Source organism: Canis lupus, chromosome 7, assembly GCF_011100685.1.
Source record: "Canis lupus familiaris isolate Mischka breed German Shepherd chromosome 7, alternate assembly UU_Cfam_GSD_1.0, whole genome shotgun sequence".
NCBI lineage: Eukaryota > Metazoa > Chordata > Mammalia > Carnivora > Canidae > Canis > Canis lupus.
The window spans coordinates 46,202,382-46,222,953 of NC_049228.1; the positions used below are offsets into that span (position 1 = coordinate 46,202,382).

General features: G+C 45.4%; 1 protein-coding gene across 3 annotated transcripts in view; it reads right to left on the minus strand.

The window, feature by feature from the left end:
- Positions 1-20,572, minus strand: part of SETBP1 (SET binding protein 1) — a 357,622-nt gene that overhangs the window by 199,280 nt on the left and 137,770 nt on the right. The window lies entirely within an intron of this gene.

Below are 20,572 nucleotides of genomic sequence, written 5' to 3' on the forward strand. Positions count from 1 at the left end.
GCTTTGACTGGGAATTCAGCTCACGGGTGCCCGTGTAGGTTAATGAGATGATGTGTGAAGCCTCCTGCTTCCTGGAAAGTTCTGTGGGTGTAAATGACTGCAATCAGGCAGTTCTGAGGGGCCAAGGGTAATGAGGAGAGTATAAGAGGCTGCATGGCCACCTGAGACTCCTAGAGATGTCCCACGCCTCGGAAAAACCATAGTCCAGAGAGGGAGGCTATTTTACTGTGGGTGGGAAAACCAACATAGTTAGAAGCAGCACCATGTAGTACAATAACCTCACTCAATCAAACCTCCTCACTTCTGAGTTTAAAAGGAAATGGGGTATTTATCTCCTCTCTAATCACTACAGCTGAACTCTCCGGCAGTTGCCCTAGAGTTAAAGAAAACAGCCAGGTACTCCTTTTTACCAGTTAGAAAAAAACCTCTCCCTCACATGATCAAATCTTATCAGTCACTGATGCATATCAAGCCCTTCTCTCCACAAAGCCTATCTCTTTCCTGGCCCCAGACATACGTGTATGTTATATAATGTTGGAAAGCAAACTTTTCCTAGGCTATATCCATCAGCCCCTCTGACAGCCCCTTAGTCCTCCACATAACCATTCCTGATTGTCTGGTTCTGGAAGCCTCCATGTGTCTTGTAATGCTTCTCCAGCCATCAAGACCCTCCAGCAACTGCCTCTTCTGAACATCAAAATTCCAATTACTGAGATCCTTATGGAAATACTCAGCGTACACTGCCTTGTTGAGTTGGTCAACTGAGTTATGTTTTTACCTGCCCCTCCAGCTAGATGATAAGAGCTTACAGGACAAAGCCCTTGGTTTCTCTCCTCTTGCAGCATGATGAGTGCAGGGCCTTGGGGCAGATCTACCTGGCTACAAATCTCAGTTCTGGCCTTATTATCCGTGCGTGCTTGAGCAAGCTGTAAAACCTCTGGCAGCTTACCCTCTCCCACACACAATGAGGTTCCACACATCTCTACTCATGGTCTCCAGGAGCACAGACAACTGCAGGAGAAAGCAAGAAGCAGACAGTGTCTCTCTAATTGAAGTGAGAGCAATGCAGTAGTGGCTTAATATTTTTTAGTGTGTGTGTGTGTGTGTGTGTGTGTGTGTGTGTATGTGTGTGAAAAAGAGAGAGAGAGAGAGAGAGTAAAGGGAAGGACAAATTCAACAAAGAGGAGGGGACTATATTGGGCGGGGAGGGGGGTTGGCGATATTCCTGACAGAACTTAGACAAACCATAAATCAAAGAGCACATAACTGCTGATATCAAATATACTTGCTTTCTGTACTACATCAAAAAGCTTTAATTAACAACTAATTTATTTGAGTGAGAAAATAAATCCCCTTATCGCGAATAAGTTTATTATAAGTCAAAGAATAGAATCCCCCTCACATACACGTGGGCTAAAAAAAAAATATAGGAGTGAAAATTGAACCTTTAGAAAGAGGATAAATAAGAATCTGGATCAAAGACGAAAAGTGTTTGTGGACTTGGGAGGTCAGCAGGGCCGGAATGGAGACTTACTGTGTAGAAAAATAATATTCCATCCCTGTCTGCAGTGAGGGCACTCTGATAAAGGTGCTTGAGAAGATGAATTGTTCCTGAACTTATGGATGACAGTCATGAGGATGCACTGAGCCTCTCCATGTGCAAACTGGCTCTGATTTCTGAAGTCCCACTGTGTGCCTGGACTCACGCGAGGTGCCATGATAGATAAATAATCAGTCCTCCTCCCTGATCCCACAACGATACCCTTGAAGAGTTTGCCCTCTGCAGAGAGGCATGTGACCTTCAGTATACCACTATGGGAAGGCTAGGAGTGTGTGCTGAGCACTGTGGCTGGCCCACATGGCAGGGTTTTCAAGCAGGATCTTAAAATAATGGTTATCAGGAGAATTCTGCTCTGGTCCCTGCTCTGCTACAAACCTTGTTTGTCCTCCATGGATAAGCCACTTCATCCCTCTGAGACTCAGTTTTCCCATGTGTAAAACGGGAGAGGCTACAAAGTCAAACGAGTCATGTGAGTGTAGTGGGTCACCTGAGGGGCTGGAGTGAACTAGAGGACCAAAGCCAGCCCTGCTTCATGCCAGAAGTCAAAATTCTAACATTGGTGTAGTATGTGTGGATGTGCATGTCTGTGCATGTGAGAAATGGCCTTACTTTCAAATGTTGACAAATTTTGGTCAAACACTGCAAGGGTCAGAAAAGAGATAGATGCCTGTGGGGTGAATATGTCCCTGCCCCATATCTGTCTGAAGCCTTTGGACAAGATGTTGTCAGAAGCCCCTTTCATTTCTCCCACCACGTGACTGCCTAGTGGGCTAACCTCCCACTTCTCTCCTTCTCAAATTCCTGATATGCACAGACCACTTCTGAATAAGAGAGGTGAACCAGTGAATGAAGGCTGAGCTTACCAGGGCTCCCGGGCTTACCAGGGCTCCTGGCTGCTGTCTGTCTCCTTGGTAAGACCAGTTGGCAGACCATGGCTTTCTCATATATAGAATGAAGGGGTCTTCAGGGTCCCTGTGAACTCAAGGGTCATGGCTGGTGACTTTGGCATCTTCAGGAGATTTTGACTAAATAGACAATGGGAATCCAAACAAGAGGTCAAGGCCTACCCTATAATGGTTCCTTCATTCAGAGAGGCAATGAGGGTAACGGATGAGCAGGGCAGCCAGACCAGAGCATACTCAGAATGGGGGTATGCTTATTTTGTGGTCTCTCCTTTCAGCTTCTTTTTGTACCCATCCTGTCTCTGGGTACAAAAGGCATCCTCACCATTGGAGGCCTAAGCTCCACCATGCACGTGCTCAATTGGTAAACTGAAGACAATTTCCTTTTGGGAATTCATAGCCTGTGCAGTCTTCCCAACCAAAAAAGTTGGCTCTTAAATGATAACTTAGGTACCCTGAGGGTCATTGTGAGACACAGTTTGGGGAGTGCCCTGTGCTGTTGCCCTTCAGATCCTACAAGCAGGTGTAGTCACCTGCTCCACCTGGTAGTAAAGCTGTCCCCAGAGAGCAGTGTTGTGAGGAGTGAAGCTATAGGGCTTTCCTGTTCCAATAAAAATCGACAATTTACTGTAATTTGGTTGTGATTTAACAATGCTTTTAAAAGAGGAAGTAAATGGCTCATAAAGTCTGGTGACCTATCCACTCTGGTGTGCTTCATCAGGCTCTCCCTCCAAGCTGGTGCCCTCCTACCCCAGGCCTCCTAGGTGAGGAACAGGGATGAGAGTGTTGGATCCATAGTCCAAGTGGTGACCTGCAACATTCTTCATCCCTCCCTCTCTTTCTGTCTCTCTCTTTCTTTCTTTTCCTTTCTCCCACTCCTTGCTCTTTTCTTTCCTTTTCTTTTTCCTGAACAATGAAAGTTGAATGGCAATGCAAATCTCAGTCTCTCCTTAAAAACCCTGGCCAGGGAGGCAGCGTGTCACCCATATTTATGAGCTTTAAATGGCTTTTATCAAAGTGAGGTCGCACTAAATCACGCCCGAGCTGTCATAAATACAAATGAGTCGACATAGGCTGCAACAAGCCTTCGGGGAAAATTATATGATGTGCTGTTGCAGTTATGGTATATCACACAGGGAGCTCATATATTTCCACTGGCAAGGTAATCCGATCCTCCAGAGGACTCTAATGGGTGAAAAGAGGCGGCAAGTAGGAGTGAATCTCACAAGGGGTGGGATGGTCACATGCCTGACAAGTGAGGGACCTTTCTCTGGATGATGTTTTAAAGAACCAGCCTGTTCATAGGAAGTAAGTAATGGATGGAATCTTAAATATTTTATGGGGATTTCCTTATTTAGAATCAACCAATTAATTATAAGACTAGTAGAGGGGGCAATGGACCAGCAGTCAAGAGACTTGTCGCTCTGGCACTAAACGTAGTTACATCACTTTGGCCCTGGGTCATTTTATAATACATCTGCAAATGCTTTGATACTCTTCCTTTTAAAAGATAGAACCTAATCCCACTTCTCTTCAGTGTGGGCTGGCTTTCGTGGCTCATTTCTAATGAATGGACTGTAGCAGAAATGAGGTATGTAGTTTCCAAGGCTAGGCCATAGAGGGTATTATGCCTTCCTCCTTGATTGACTTACTCTAAGAAAAGCCAGCCACCATGTTGTGAGGACACTCAAGCAGCTCAATGGAGAGGTCCACATGGTGAAGCGCTGAGGCCTCCTGCCAAGAGCCAGTGCTAGCTTGCCAGGCCTGTAAATGAGCCACCCTGGAAGAAGAACCAACATCCCCATCAAGTCATCAGATGACTACAGTCATGGCCAACATCCTTCTTGATTGCAATCCCATGAGGCAGAAGGATGTAGCGAGGCTGCTCTTAGAGTCTTGGCCTACAGAAAGTCTGAGCAGAAATAAATGTTTATTATTTTAAGCTACTAAATTTGGGGGTAATTTTTATATGGCAATTGATAACTACTACAAGGCAATAAACTTAAACCCTCTAGGTATCAGTTTCCTTATTTTTATATAAAGGATGAGCTAACTCAGAGGTTCTAAACCTTGGCTACACATCAGCTGTTTAAAAGCATTTGAAAAATAAAATAAAATAAAAGCAGTTGATGCTCAGGACCTACACCAGACCAATTGAAATGGAATCCCTGGGCATGGTGAGACCCAAGCATGGTATCTTATAAAGCTCTCCAGGTGATTCTAAATGTACTGCCAGGATTGGGTACCACTGAACTAGTTGCAATTTTATGTTCTAAAATACTTTTTACAGTTTTACAAAACTCTTGGCAGGTCTGAGAACTGGGATTGTGAGAGTTGGGCTATTTCTTCATTTCCAACTCCCTCCCATTACTCCAGATGCCTGGCCACCATTCAGGAGAGCCAAAGACAATTCCTTTACTCCAGCTGGTGAAGTCTGGCCTAGACAAAGAAGTATATTTTAAGATGTAAAATGTCATTACAATAAGAATGGATACTGGGGAATATGAAACAGCCCACATCTGAAGAGAGCTGGCATTGATCAATTCCTTCAGTCCACTGCACGAACAGTTAAAGGTGGGCCATGCTTGGCTTAGCAGAGTCCTTCTGCAAGAAAAGAGTGATGTCAAACGTGGATCCCTCTTGGGGGAGCACCATGTCACTGCTGGTTTAGCAAGAGTGGCTGTGGGGCTGGGCAGAAATAATGCACTAGAATTTGAGCCAAGAGACTTGCTGCTCATTGGCAATGAGACCTTGGACAGGTCAGTTCATGTCTGTGACTCAGGGTCTGCATCTGTAAAGGTGGAAATTATATAGCTGCCATATGGACCTTGTCCTGGGGAGTATCAAGATGACAGAGTTGAAAAGTCTTCTGGATTATAGTGTACATGTGTCACAGTGCTACATTCCTGAATCACAGAGATCCATGGAGAGAATTCCACACTATCAGCACAGGTCTCCTTCTGAGGAAAAATAAACACTAAATCCACACATAAAATAATGAACAATGTGGACCCAAACGATAACATGCCCTCAAATGGTCAGAGACCTTCTCTTGGTCCATCAAAAGTCACATGTTATTATAACTGTTCTTCCCATGTTCTTCCTAAAGATGTTTCAGTCCAATCCTCTATGTCATTTCTGGATATCTAGCAAATGTCAAATCTGAGTACTTCCTTCATTCATCTCTCTCTTCATTCAGTAAGTATTTACAGGTACCCTAAAAGCCTTACAGGCAAGGAGTGCTTATCACGTCTACCTTTTATCTCAGATCCCCACTAATCTGGATGCTCCGCTTTGGTCCTCAAATCCCTGTTATGGCCTCAGACAGTCTGGCTATCCCGTAATACCACACATTTGCCTCAGCCTTGGTATTATCCCTAGCGCTGGCAATGCATTTTGCAAATACAGGGCTGGGCTCCCATAAGAATGGATGATCCCTAAGGGCAGGATCACTTCCCACTTGTAACAGTAGCTGAGAGCCAGAAGGTGCTTGAGAAGCCAGTGTAGGCTGCTAGACAGTGCCATAGCAGCAATGCCAGGTTTTGCCTGGTGTGGTGAATCAATCTCCTCTTTCCACATCTGCATATCAGTCTGCCCATCCCCTGAGGAGAGAGGGGATTGGACTTTGTGGTTGAGCAGGGCGTCTCCCACCTCCCTGGAAGCTCCTCACCCTGGCTTCCCACTTCACGGAGCACAGTTGCTGTGGCTCATTCACATGCTTAAAGATGCTGCCAAATGAGAATTTCAGGCTCCCCAGAAGTCCTTCCCAGGTCTCTCATTTGTCTACTCTGTAATACTTAATTCTTTGTAAAGGAGCAAAGAGAAGCTTGAGGTTTTTTTTTTTTTTTTTTTTTTAAGATATTAAGAAAATCATTCATTGCTGGGAAGTCACATCAGGGTCTCATCCTTCAAACCGACAGTTGAGTGTGTATCAGCCTGAGAGAGCGCCTGATTATTAGTTTTAAAGAGCTTATTTCATTCTCTTAAAAATGGGATCAGTTCATCTTCGTCACATCTGTCTGTGTGGCTCCCATGTGCCACAACAACTGTCAGCTCCAGGCATTATGTTATTAAGGTGTAGGGGGGCGGGGTCTGCCTGGGGGTGTGTGCTTTCCAAAGGAGCAAACAATGAGATTTAGAGTAGGAGTAATTAATGGGGTTGATCTGCTCACTTGCATTCAGGAAGGGGCTGGAAAGACGATTACCATCCAGCTCAACCTGTACCACAGTGGCCAAGGGAAAAAGAGAAACCATAGACCATAGCTAGGGCCCACTTATCCAAGCAGCAACAATAAGACCTTATAGTAAATCATCTTATTTAGGTATGTGGCAAAAGCAGTGCAACTGTTGTAAGCATGAGTCTCCTTCACTCTCCAAGGGCCTCCATGCTTCAGCCAGGTGACCCATCACAACTACAGCAGAGGTTCCGGATATCCCCGACACTTGTTCAAAAGCTGTTTCATGGTGCCCAGACCCCATTTTGTCAGGGATGAAGGCAGGAGCTGAGCAGAAGTATCAGAAGCAAGAAAGGGTAGAATGTTCTAGTGTTTTGCTCTACACTGAAGTCCACCATTCTTATCAATGTCTGCAGTGAATGCAGCACAGTCTTAAATGTCAGTACAAAAGGCGGCGATAAGCAGAAAATACTTGTACATTGAAATACATGGCGGATAACATGGAGTAGATAATAAAATGCTAAACTTAATGCAGCTGAGTGTTAAACATGGCTCACAAAATATGCTTCACAGATGACTAAGAAAGCCAAAGGGCACAGCCAGGCACAGGATGTTTCTGGCAGAGGGGACCTGAAAGAACCCTCTAGACTGGGAGCATCTTCACTACAGAAGGGAGGAAGGAGGGCCCACCAGGAACAGGGCAGCAAGAGAAAAGAAGCACAGGTAACAAAGAGACTTGAGGATTCTGGAAACAGGGGGCACACAGCCTGTAATGGGGAGCGGTGGGCAATTTAGCCAAACAGATACTATCTAGGCATGCCTAGAGAAAGAACTGTGTTTGCCTATGTCTCTGTGCACACTGTGGACTCCAGGGCAGATAATCTGAGTTGACAGATAATCAAAACATCATTTAGCATGTATCTATGTCTTGGAGTTGATATGGGTATGTGAGGAGATATAGGGCTTGCAACACTTTCCAGAAAACAATGAAATGCCTCAAAAGACGTGGGTCAGAAAGAGTTGAACAGCTGTCACCTGGTCGGTCCTATGAATGGATCTCTCTGTCCCAGTTTCTGCCTCCAACAAATGGGCAGCATTACCTTTCAGACTGGGGCAAAATATCCACACTGCCCAGTGTGCTGAGGCCAGGCCTTCCCTCTACCTTGCCCGCTCAAGGCAAGGAAGCCAGTTAAGTTTTGATTATATACAAAAGGCACATTCTCTTAAGTTTCTGCAGAACTAGGATATATAACAACCCCAAACTCATTATCAAATAAACGATATGCTATATTGAATAAAAAATATTCTGTGTTAATAATGATTAACAATGAAATAAACTTGCTATGGATCACAAAGCTGATAATTTACCTATAGGTAATTGAATTCCTGTGCAGGGAGAAGGCCTGCCTCCTCCAAGAAGCCTAGTTAACACTTTTCCAGCCAGAATAAAGCACTGCTGCTCTGTCCTCATCATGATCTGTCCTCATCATAGTTCCCTTGTGCAGTCGGGGTTAGTTGAAGGAAGGAGTGCATATCAAAGACCGCACTAGTTGAACAGGGGCCTCTATCCAGGGCACTTGTGTGGTGACTCACCAGCACTGCTGGTTTCCAAGATATCAAACAAGGTCCTTAGCCTGTAGAGTAGAGCCTGTCATACCCTCTGGCAATCCTTTGTAGGGGCTGGAGAGCACAAATAACTCAAAAATTAACATGGAAGGATCCTTAAGGAAGAAGTGAAAATGGACAGTGAGAACATCATGGCCACATAGAGTTGCAAGAAAATAGGTAGGTAAGTGACAAGGCCTAACAAGTGGAAGTGGCTTGTTATATATCTAGGAACACAACAAGAACTCCATGGTCCTCACAGGCTGGGTGTGACTAGAAAACCTGCCAGAGACAGATCACTTGGGCAGGAGCTGGAAGAGCCAAGAATGGTGCTACCCTTTCTTGGGAAGTTCACAAACCTGGTTTTTCTTTTTCTCATCTGCCAAATAAATAATTACAAATCTGTATTAGCCCAGAACTACCCAGACTAATATTGAGAAGCAAGAAAAGAAAAAAAAAAAAGCAAATAAAGAAACAGTGGGCAAGTCATGGGTGTCAAAGTATCGTTCTAGAGCAGGAGGGACTAAAAATGCTAAAGACTGGAGTGTTGAGGGGAGGGGGATGGGAATACAGTGTAGAGAAATGAAGTGGAGTGGAGTGGGATGGAATGGAGTGGAATGGAATAGAGTAGAATGGAGAGGAGTGGAATGGAATGGAGGAGAGTGGAGTGGAGTAGAAGGGAGTGGAATCGAGTGGAGTAGAATGGAGTGGAGCAGAGCAGAGTGGAGTGGGATGGAATGAAGTGGGGTGGGATAGAGTAGGGTGGAATGGGATGGAGTAGAGTGGAATGGAATGGAGTGGAGTCAGGTAGAGTGGAGTGGGGTGGAAAGGAGAGGAGTGGAGTGAGGTGGAATGGAATGGAGTAGAACAGAGTAGAATGGAGGGGAGTGAAGTGTAGAGGAATGGAACAGACTGGAACCAAGTGGGGTAGAGAAGCCTGTGGACTCCACCTATGAGCTCCATTATCATGACCTGGCTGGGCCTGGCTGGGCCTAAGTGTACTCTCAACTCTTCCATTTTCTGGATTTGACAATCCAACATCCTTTCTTGGACAGCAGAAGTCCTGAAGCTGACGTGTGCCAAACAGGACCAAAGGGAGGAGAAGCTATGGCATTCTTAAAAAAATGAAGGTTGGCAGAAGAAAAGAATGAAAATTTGGAGTGTGTTTATAAAAAGCTGATATGTAATTCAGTGTTTGTGGAAACTTTTCTGGTTTGTTTGGTGGCAAAACCAAATTGGAAACATGTAAATTACATAAATATCACTTACAATTAAAGGGGGGGGGGAAACCTATAAAGATTAAGCAAAATGATGTCTGTGAATGTGCTCTGGAAAGTGCGGGGTATTATTCCAATAGAAGAGATTGTTGTTCATGGCCAAATACTTCACATGGTTATTTGTTGGATCAGAGGCCACACAGGCTCCATGCAGGCTCCCCTGGCTACCAGAGCAGACAGTGAGAGGCACTCACTGAATTCCAAGAAGGGTCCAGGACCAGAATGCCTTCCCACACATCTATTGTAAGACCTGCATTTACATTCTTAAAGATGCACACTCTCGGAGTTTTTTGCCCTAGGCCTTCTTTTAAAATGCAAATACCTCTGGGAAGGCTGACACTTTTAACTAATTCATTCCTAGGTGAGGAGAAGAGGTTGTAAAGTGGGTTGCTAGCTGCTCTAAAGTCACAGCTTTGGGACAGCTAAGAGAGGTAAGATCTTGGCAAATAAGCCACTTGACCTTTTAGGCCCCTCAGCACCTTCAGATGAGAAAGGGACAACCGGGCAGGTAAATAAGATGGACCTCTAAACTTTAAAACGAGAGATTACTTGAGGTATCAGATGTAGGGTTGCCAGGTAAAATAGGGCAAGCAATTAAGTTTGAATTTTGGACACATGACAAATACTTTTCGGTGTAAGTATGCCCTATGTATACTTATACTAGAAAAATATTTGTGGGAGTCCTATATTTTTATCTTCTAAATCTGGCAACCTTAATCAGATGGGCTTTTCTCTCCAGAGGGGGAGAATCCTAGGGAGAGTAGGGGCAGGCAACAGGGAGCCATGGTCAGTAGGGAAGCAGTTCCAAGCACAAAGCTGTCCCCCCTCACCATTCTTTGAGGGCTGACCTAGTGTGATGACATTTCACAAAATGCTTCTCACTCCAGTGCTTCAGCAAGGTGCTCACACTGTCCCATCTTGGAAGGCAGAGGGCCCCCCGGGGAGAGCTGTCCTGAGCAATGAGTGGCCACTACTCCACTCATCCTCCCAGTTCAGTGACCTTCCTAAAACACAACTTTCCTCATCTCCCTCTTCCACTGACACTCTTCCATGGCTGTTTTTCAGTTGCTGTCTGAAATTTAAGCTCCCTGGAAGCTCAGAGAAGGCTCCTATCTAATGGGCCATCGATGATGGCCCCCTAACCTCAACCCAGCCTGGTCTCTGGTCTCTATACCTTCCTACTTGTTAAGCCTGCCATACCCCTTCCTCCCTCACCTGTCTGCAAAAGGGCTTATCTTTCCACAGATTGTACCCTTGCCAGGGAACTGGCCCTGGCTCCCAGCTCTCTCTGCTGAATTTAGCTCATTACTTCTAGCCTCCAGTCTCCCAGGTGGGCTCCTGGTAAGCAGGGTACTGCGTGGTAATCCAGTTGATGCATTCCCAGTGTGGGCCACTCCTACACAACTCCTTGAGGTCAAGTCTTAATTCATCTCTGAAACTCTAGTCCCTGCCACAGCGCCTGGCATTTGATGAGTACAGTAATTATTTGATTGATTAATTATTACATTTGCTGGTCCCTACTGAACGAGGACACATGCCTAAGAAATGATTAGCCCCTTTCTCTCCACCTCTGTGCCTCTCCTATAACTCCTAGGGGCCACAAATCATCTCTGGGACTGGCCACTTTCTAGCCCTCCCCATACACCCCACCTGCACTCTGGCAAGCAGTTGAGCAAACCCTCTTTTGAGCTGGCATTTACCATTTTATAACCTATGTTCTTGGTCTGGTTTGCATTTATTCAGCAACTAACCAGATATTTCCTTGTGCCACTTCTTGAATTATTTTCTCTATTGCCATTTCCATCAGCATGTATGTCCTCAGAGCTTTCTCTAAGCGAGGCTGTTATCATGTTCTTGGTGAAGAACGAAGTCAGAAAATGAGGCCCCAGCCTTCTGGGAGCTTCTATGTATAAAGTAAAATGGAAGGCAAACCATCCTAGAAGACCATAGACAATGGATGTATTCCCATCACCTTAGGTTCGGTGGAAAGTCTGATTCCTGTGCCCAGGTTTCTGCAAACTGCTGGAGTCGGACCCAGTACTCTTACTTTTGATTTTCTATTCTGATATGAATCAAGATCTCTGTATCACACCCCAGCCTTTCCACTTCCTACTCTGGTCTCCACTACACATTTTCTTTCTTTTTTTTTTTGGGGGGGGGGGGCAGAACCATTAGTTTCCTTCCATGCCAAGCCTTGAAAGCCTCACCTTTCATATCCCAAACTAAATATTTGTCCTGGAGGCAGAATGGAGGCAAACGTCATAATTTGAAAGAATCTTAACTCCCCCACCCCCGAACTGAAATAACTATTACGCGGAGCATAAGCTAGAAGCCAGGGGCATGCAGCATTGGTAAACCATGCTCTGTGGATTGAATGCGACTGGCCCACGTTTGCCCGTTTGCAAGTCAGCCTCAGGAGCAGGAAGGAGCAGGAAGGAGCAGGAAGGCAGGCTCACTTCCATTCTTCCCTCCCGGGAGCTGCCAGGCCCAGCCCTGTTCTCCTGCCCCGGAGTCCACGCCAGCCTCCGGCCCTCCTGACTCCGTCTGGCTTGCTCAGCCCTCCCGGCCCTCCCTCCGGCCACGGCACACTGCCACGCTCTCATTTCTCAGGACGCTGGAGGAAAATGAACCTCTGCTCGGCTCTCCCCACTTCCCCTCTCTCCAGAAAGATGTTTCTAGCCTAAACCCAATGGCTGCTAAACTTCAAAGACTCTAGAAACAGAGGTGTTCAAACTGGATCAGAAATATTGGGGTGGCTGGGCCCCAAGTTCTTACAAGCCCCAGGTGACCACGGTGGCGCCCAAGCACTGGCCTGCACCCCGATCTCGGGCATGCCCTGCTCGACCGCTCTTAGACACACGGGCCGCATCCCGGGCCCCTGATCACAGCAGAAATTTCTGGTCTGCCTGAGGGGCTCCCTGGGGCAGTGAGTGATAGGGCAGGAAGGAGCCTGTGCTCCGAGGGGCGGCCGGAGCCTGCTGCAGCCATTTGTCCGATGTGATTAAAAAACAAATATGACATGCTTCAGAGGCCAGAGAACTGGGAGAGCTGGGACCTGGCTTGCAGAACAGCGTGCATTTTGTGCAACCAGCCTCAACAGAGTGGGGGCGGGGCGGGGCGACAGCTGTTTCTCATTCGGGGACCAGCGGGGCCCAGGGAGTGGGAAGCCAAGCACAGCACTGTCCCACCAGGTCCCTGTAATCAGAACCTGGAGGGTACATCAGCAGTTCCTCAGAGTGGCGGGATGAGTGGAGGGAGGCCTTGGAGGGGGACCCTGAGGACACGGAGTTTGGGGACACAGGCTGAATCCAACAAATCTCCTGATGCTGAAAGGAGGGGAGGACTACAGATACCTAGTTCTGTCATGACTCATTTCCATCCTGGGATTCTGAGGAAATTTGGCCTTACCAGAGGAAGGGCTGGAGGGGGTGCTCCTCTGATGGGGCTAGTTCTCAGAGATTGGTCAGGACACCAGGAGCCTTAGGATCCCTTGAGCTCATAGTGAATGTCCAAATTCCTAGGCCCCCTCTGGTCTGCAGAGTCAGAATCTCTGCGGATGGCTCCAGGCCTGGCCTGGGAGTCTGCGTGCCACACCACCTCCCCAAGTGAAGGTATGTTTCCTGGTGTTTGAGCAGAGCGACAACAAGCCTGGGCTTCACAGGTGCTGGAAGTGGAGGCTCTCTTCAGTTCTTTTTCTCCAAATCTGTTAGGTTGTGTGGAACCTCACCTGAAAGGCAATCAAGGACCCCCTGTACGGAAAGGAGGGTGGGCATTCTCCTATAAACTGTCCCCCAGAGACCACATTTCTTCAGAGCGAAGAGAAGCACTTGGCTCCTTGTTCTTGGCATTTTCTAACCCAATCTATTTACTAATCAATAAATACTTATCCAATACCAATTTTGTTCTTATCACTCCACCATGAAAATCTCAAGAATTATGAGCTACAGTCCCTGACAGCCAGAGAGGAAGTGCAGGGTGATCCAATGGGCTGGCCGGCCCCTCAGCTACAAAGATACCCTGAGGCAGAAAGCATGGCACCCAGCACTGAAAGTGGATGGTGGGTGGGCCGGTGGGGGGACGGTTATTGTAAAATCTGTTATAACCGGTATCACAATCACCTAGATGTTATTAGTTTTAATTTTGAAAATCTATATGCCAGTGTAACCTAAAGCCAACAATAACAAGAGCTTCCATTTATGGAGTACTTACGTGGTAGCAGGCGCGGCACAAACTTAATCCTCTCTGAAACCTGATGAGGGAGGTACAATTATTTTTCACTTATAAATGAGGATTCTGAGCCTTGTGGTTATTAGCGACTTGCCCAAGTTCACGCAACTAGTAAAGGGTGGTGCTAGAACACAGGGGCAGGTCTGCCTGACTCCAATAATCCCTGTCAGCTTCCGGCACCACCATTGTGAATGGTCTCCACACAACGTAAGGAAGTGTCAGAAATGGGCACAACGATTCAAAGGCATAATGGCACCCCAAGAAAGAAAAGGTCAGAGATGCTGGGAAAACTTAGGAGTAAACTTCATGGAAAAGACAGACCTTTGGAAGGTAGACTCTGAAACTTTGTGAACTAAGAGATACTCCCATGCTTTTCTCCAGAGAGGAGAGGCTGGAAAGCCCAGGGGATCCCCTCCCCAGGGAGAGGCTAGATCTCAGAAGATCCTCCAAAACAAGTCCAATGGAGCTGCTTTTCCACTCCATACCATTCTGCAGCAGGTGAGGCCAGAATAAGAACAGTCCATCACTGGCGATGCTCACAAACAGGCCTCTGCTGGATTCAGAAAATGTGCAACTAGGCTTGTTCTTCATTTTTTTTTTTTTTTTCTTAAAGGAGGCTTGGGAATAAAAATAAAAAAGGAAAGACGACTCTATACAAGGCTTTACCAAATAAGCACTCTGGAAAGTCACTGAGCAGAAAATTGAATTTAAGTTTCTCCAAACGATACATATTCCCCATCCTCCCAATGCTTTGTGGGATGATCCACTCCCTTTTTAAGGAACTCCTGAAACCAAGGAAACACTTGGAGCTGGAGAAAACACAATGTACTGTTTTGTGAATCCAGACTCTTGGAATCAATTCAAATTCTCAATGTATAGGGTTTCTTCCCCTCCCCTCCCCTCAATGGTACACAGTAACCTTCAATCTTTTTGCAACAGTATGTTTTAAAACTTGTGTGTGGTTTTCTTGTATTCACTGTTTACAGAGGATGAGAATAAAATTGTAGTCGGGCCAGTAAAACAGAGTAGTATCCCCAGTAACTCTGCTCTCTGAGGGGCTGCTCCACCCAGCGTCCATCAGATCACATCCCAAAAGTTGGCAATGGACAAGATGATAAGCAGAAAACACCCTCTGTATAAGCAAAATGGAGGTGGGAAGCTTCAGTGTGATTGGAAACGCTCCAAACATCTTTACACATCTTCCCTTCATCTGAAATTCTCCCCTTAGACATGCCTCTAAGGGTTTTTGTTTGTTTGTTTGTTTGTTTTCTATCATAAGAGAGGTATAAAAATTACAATCTGGAAAAAGTCTTTGCATCAGCTAGGCCAGTCCCCAAATTTTATGGTTGGGTAAAAGAGTACCTCCATAAGGTTACTGTCTTGCATAAGAATTTAGGTTTTAAATTGTAGCAGCATTTCCCAAATGTGAATTTTTTTGTATAATGTTGATCCTTCCTGACCTTGGGTCAAAATAAATATCCCATGGTCAAATCAGTTTGGGAAATGCTACACACATTACATCACCTCCTCTCTCCTCCCTTTTAGATTCACAATGTGAACTAAAGTACTTGTATTAAAGATTCTGAGAGGTTCTTCCATTAAGCGCCCAGCTGTTTTCCCCCCAAAACTGACTGAGCTATCTAAAATTTTTACCATATGATTTCTACTAACATGCAGAGGAACAGGGTCCTGGTATAAGCCATATGAGGATATCCCATGATGTCACAGTGTGCTCCCTTCTTTACAAGGAAAATAGCTCAGAGGTAGTATTTCATAATAATTTACATTCTGTTATTTAGGATGTGTCCAGTCAATTCCCTTTTGACAAGATGGGTTAATCAGTGGTGAAGAATCTGGATACACAGAAGGATCCGAGACATTTTAAAACTTTGTCCAAAAAAATGACCTTGGGCTTGGCCAAATTTCACATGTGGGACTATGCCAGGCCAATGGGATCAAAGTCAAGGACTAAACCAACTGGCTGCCTTACTCCTCTATTGTAGAAATTCATTAATCTTTAGGACTCTTGTTTGCTCAAGACATCTACTTTCTACTACAATGCTAGGTTTCCACATTTCTGGAACTCTCCTCTCATAACAGTGGGAGACACACAGTAGGCGCCTAATGATGGCATGAGCTCAAAAATGGCATGTTGTCAAAACAGAAATCTGATCATGGTGATCCTTCTTTCAGCAGAATGGATATGGGGGTATGAATAGCCCTAGGATTTCACTTTACTAATCATTTCTCCTAACCAATTAAAGAAAAGCTAAAATATTTTCACTTGTTTGATTGATTTAACATGTTTAAATAAACTCCGTTTAGATCCATTTTATCAGCAGAATTCAGTTTGATCAATAGAATTATACTTGACCAAAAAGGGGGAAAAAATCCAATAGAGTGAACTGGTAACATTCATATGACGTGCTGAATTAGCAATCATGAGCAATGAGAAGGCACACAGGAAACCAAGTTTGTAATAACACTTTAAAGTCTCATCCACAGCTTCAAAAATCCCAAATGGATCCATACACAGGCCTTGTACGGGGAGCCATTTCCATTCACTCCCTTGGCTAAATTAAGTGAAGATTCAGCCTTCTTCAAGGAGTTGGGAAAGAAACCTCTACTATCATTTAATTCTTTTTCACTTATCTGATAGATGTCACTAGATAAAGGGTTTGTCCCAGTCAGCTCCAGCTGCCATCCAAGATGACATCCACTGGGTGACGTCAATGACAGACATCTCCTTTCTTACAGTGTCAGAGACTCAAAAGTCCAACCCTCACACACCCCGGGAGGATTCCGTGTCTGGTACAAGTTCCCTTCCTGGCTTGAAGATGGCCACCTTCTCACTGGGACTTCACATGATGGAGACAGCAAGCCAGCAAGCTCTCTAGTGTCTCCTTATTTAAGGAAACAATTTCCTATTGGCTCGGGGACTTACCCTCGTGACCACTTTTCAACCTTCAGTAGTTCCTCACTCCAAATATGGTTACATCATGGGCTAGGGTTTTAATATATACAAATTCTGAGGGGACACAATTCAACCCACAGCGGGTCTGAAGATGCAAAGCACAAGTCAGTGGAGGCCTTTCTCTCATCCTCTCTTCCCTCCTTTCTGTCGAACTCTTCCCATTACACAGACTAGGAAGAGCACTCAGTGCTCGAGAAATAATTTTCAAAGGGACTGAAAACCAATCAGAACAGAACAGCTCAAGAAATAATTTTCAAAGGGGACTGAAAACCAATCAGAACAGAACAGCTTACCTCCTCGGCTACTGCTGGAATGACCATATGCAAGGACACTCCTAGCTCAGTGCTATCTATCTGAGTTCTCATCCGCTACTCTGGTGATGACTTCTGATTTGAGAGCCGGGTGTGACAAGTCAGGACTTGGGGCAGCTCACAGACTTTGAGCCCCACTGTTTTCACTGCTATGTTACAAGGCCATGCTCCACCACATTTCAGCGTAACGGAACTTCCTAACTGTAGATCCCTCGGGCCCTGTCGGGAAAAGTCAGCTATGGAAGTTACAAACTGCTGTGATGGTCTCTTTTTTTAAAACCAGTGACTTGAAGACAACAAAGGGATATTTCAAACATATCGTGAACAATGGCAATATTTAGTGCACAGCCTCTTTAGAAGAACACTTTGAGATGTGACTGACTACACTTACTTGGAAGTATAATAAGGCCCAGTTTGTGTTTTGAAAAGTTACTCTCTTACTGTTTCATGCGTTGGATGGCAGCATGCCCATCCTCCTTCATTTGGGGCCATTGAGAAAAGCTTAACTCGGCCTGAATTTGCACTGCTCTGTTGATTTTCGCTGTTTTTTCCTGCTCTTGGTCTCCCACCTATTGAACTACAAAGAAGGTGGTGCACTCATGGAGGAGCCAATTGGAGGCTGAGGGGGCTCACAGATACGGCACACAGAATGCATAATGCTCAACTCAAGGAGGTGTCATTCACATGAACCATATTGTGATGATAATGTTTGGTTCCCCCAAGGGCTCTATAAATTGTGCAGTTACTCTTTGTGGTATGAACTTGGTTGCCCAGGAGAGGAATGGTTTGTTAAGTCCTGCTGAAAATGCCAGCCGTCTATGGTTTGTTGGGCTAGGCTGCTAGGCTAAGGTCCAATATGCCTGTATCCTCCCAGACCCTCATATAGGGCTGGGCCAAAGGGGACTTCAGTGGATAGTTGAGATACATATGTAACAAAGAAATGGGTGAGTGAGCTACCCTGGAGCCCTCTGGCTGCCCAACCCTCACTGATTTATCTATTCCTAAATCCGATATGATCAGTTATTCGATTAGAAAGTCCCCCAATTTCCTACCATAGAATCCAGGCAAGATTTTCACAAGTTTCTTCACTTTAAAAAGAAAAAGACATTTGTCACCAAACAGAAGATGCCATCACCACCACTGAGCCCCATGCTTCTGTCCTCATGCTATTGTATCATGAACTGTGCCTTATCAGTAAGTATCTCCAAGGCCAATGAAGTAAGAGAGAGAAGCTCTCCCAAAAGCATTCTGAGCCGGGCACTGGATGTAAAAGAAGAAAGCTCAAGAAACTGTAGTTTCCCTCCATGGCTCTTTTGTGAGCCCAAAGCAGTTAGTAGGCAGAATTGATGTTCCTGGATTCTGCGCTAAACAAACCAATATTTGAGCCACAGAAGGACCGGGCTAGGACTGGTCTGGTCTACAGGGGCCTCCTTTGTCTGGGGGTTGGAATCATTCCTTGGTTCCTTTTCACCAGTCCTCCCCACCCCCAGCTCCTGCCCCTCTCCCAATTCACTCTTTAAGAATTTATCCTGCTGCTTCTTTAACTCAGCATGTGTCTGGGCAGATGTCCAAGAACGCTCGCTTCAACAACGACAACAACAGGACCAGGAAAAAAAAATCCTCTACTTCAATTCAATCCTCCCTGCTCTCCAAGCCCTCCCGCTCTCTCCTGGCTTTTCACAGCTCATGATTGATAACGTCCTCCTCTATCTCTCCCTGGGACTCCACATGCCTTTCTATTGGACAACACGGCCTCTGTGAGGCGACCTGGGAGTCCAGCCACTGGGCCCTGGGACCCCCTTGGGGTCTTTTGAAAGAAGAAAAAGGAAAGGCCAAAAGGGGCCCTGGGTGGGGGCAGGCCCAACAGGTACAAAGCAACCAGAGAGCTGCATGCAGCGAACCTTTGTGCCAGGGCCAGGGTCTGGCGGCTCGGGGGAGAGGGTGGCGAGGGGGTCTTTCCATACCTCCTTGCCACCCTTTTCTCTGCTCTTGAAAGAAAGGTGACAACAACTGGGATTCCAAAGGACCAAGTGTGTTTTGAACCAGTGAAAATCCCTCTACCAGAACTTTCCTTTTGGACTCTATTGGCTTCCCTTGAAATTCGTTAAGAGAAGACATCACATATTCCATCATATTTTGCACAAAAAGATTCAGCTAACAAGTATCGAGCACCTACTATATTTCAGGTACTCTGCTAGTTGTTTGCTTGGGCATAAATCCATTTAATCCTTAGAATGAGGTAAAAGTGACTGTATTGGCAGGTGAAGAAACCAAGGCATGGAGAGATTAATTCCCTTGTTCTGGGTCACATAGCTAATACGTGGCAGTGTTGTGAGTTAGGCTCAGGTCCTGTGATCCCTTGGGCCATGCTTTTCCTGTTCTGTTTTGCTGCTCCAACAAACTTTGAGAAATGAAAGAATGAATAAAAAAAGCTCTTAGAAAAAGCAGAGACATTATAATTATTCCTGTTTCTATTATTATTATTTTTATTTTATTTTTATTATTATTATTTGCACCATCTATTAAATCTGCATCGAGAAATCTGCACCAGCCAGGAGATTATTTTTCTCCTTATGACTGCCTTGGGATGCACAGGTCAGATGAAGGTTGCCCCAGAGTTGATGAAGCATATTATCTTGGTCTACTTTGGAAATGTTTCCATGGATTTCCAATTTAACTTTATATCCTCTACATTTCAAGAAGGTCAGTTTGAAAGCCATCTGCTTGATTAGTGTTTGTCTTCTCTAAAACTGGACTTGAAAATATTGTCTACTATACAAGAAACAATTCTTGTTTAAAAATACTTTTAGAAATATTCTGCAGGCGAATGTGTGCCTTTTGTTAAATAAAAGTGGCCATATAAAATTTCCCCTTTTCTTCGTAGCTTGCCCATGTCAGTCCTCAAGCAAGATGACCAGATCCCTGAAGGAACCAGGTAGCTATCACTCCTTTAGATAATTTCTGCTTTGCTCTTCCCCTAACAGCTACATTTTGTATTAGGCTTGTGAACCCCTGAAATTCCTTTGGAAATAAACGAGGTATAACTTCTTGATAAGTAAGCAATGGTGTACATGTCTATCCCAGGCTGTCCCATCATCTGAAACATCTTACCTAATGGCCACACTTGGGGATCAAGCAGAGTATGACAGAGCAAGTACCCGAATAAGAGAAAAAAAACCACAACAACAGCTAACTCTGACTTGGTAAGCAATGTCCTGGAGAGTATGTGCCCCTTTCCTGGGAGAAGAGCTGAGAAGCAGCTAACCCAAGTCCTTATAGGAGAATGCAGTCCGTGCAAAAGAGTGCAGTCCCCAGGGTTCCAGCCAAACCAAGATTCTTCTTTGCTACTTTCTCTCCTAGCACAGGGGCCAGACCCCTTCTCTACTGTCTGTAGTTATCTACCTCTGGGTAGACCCAGACAGTATAGGATTCCCTAGCCACTGTCTTCCCTTATCTTTGCTCCCTCCTCTTTCCTCCTGCTTCTTCCTTCCTCCCTGCTTTTTGGGAACTGCCTCAAAAGCGCAATACCTTAGGGTAAAG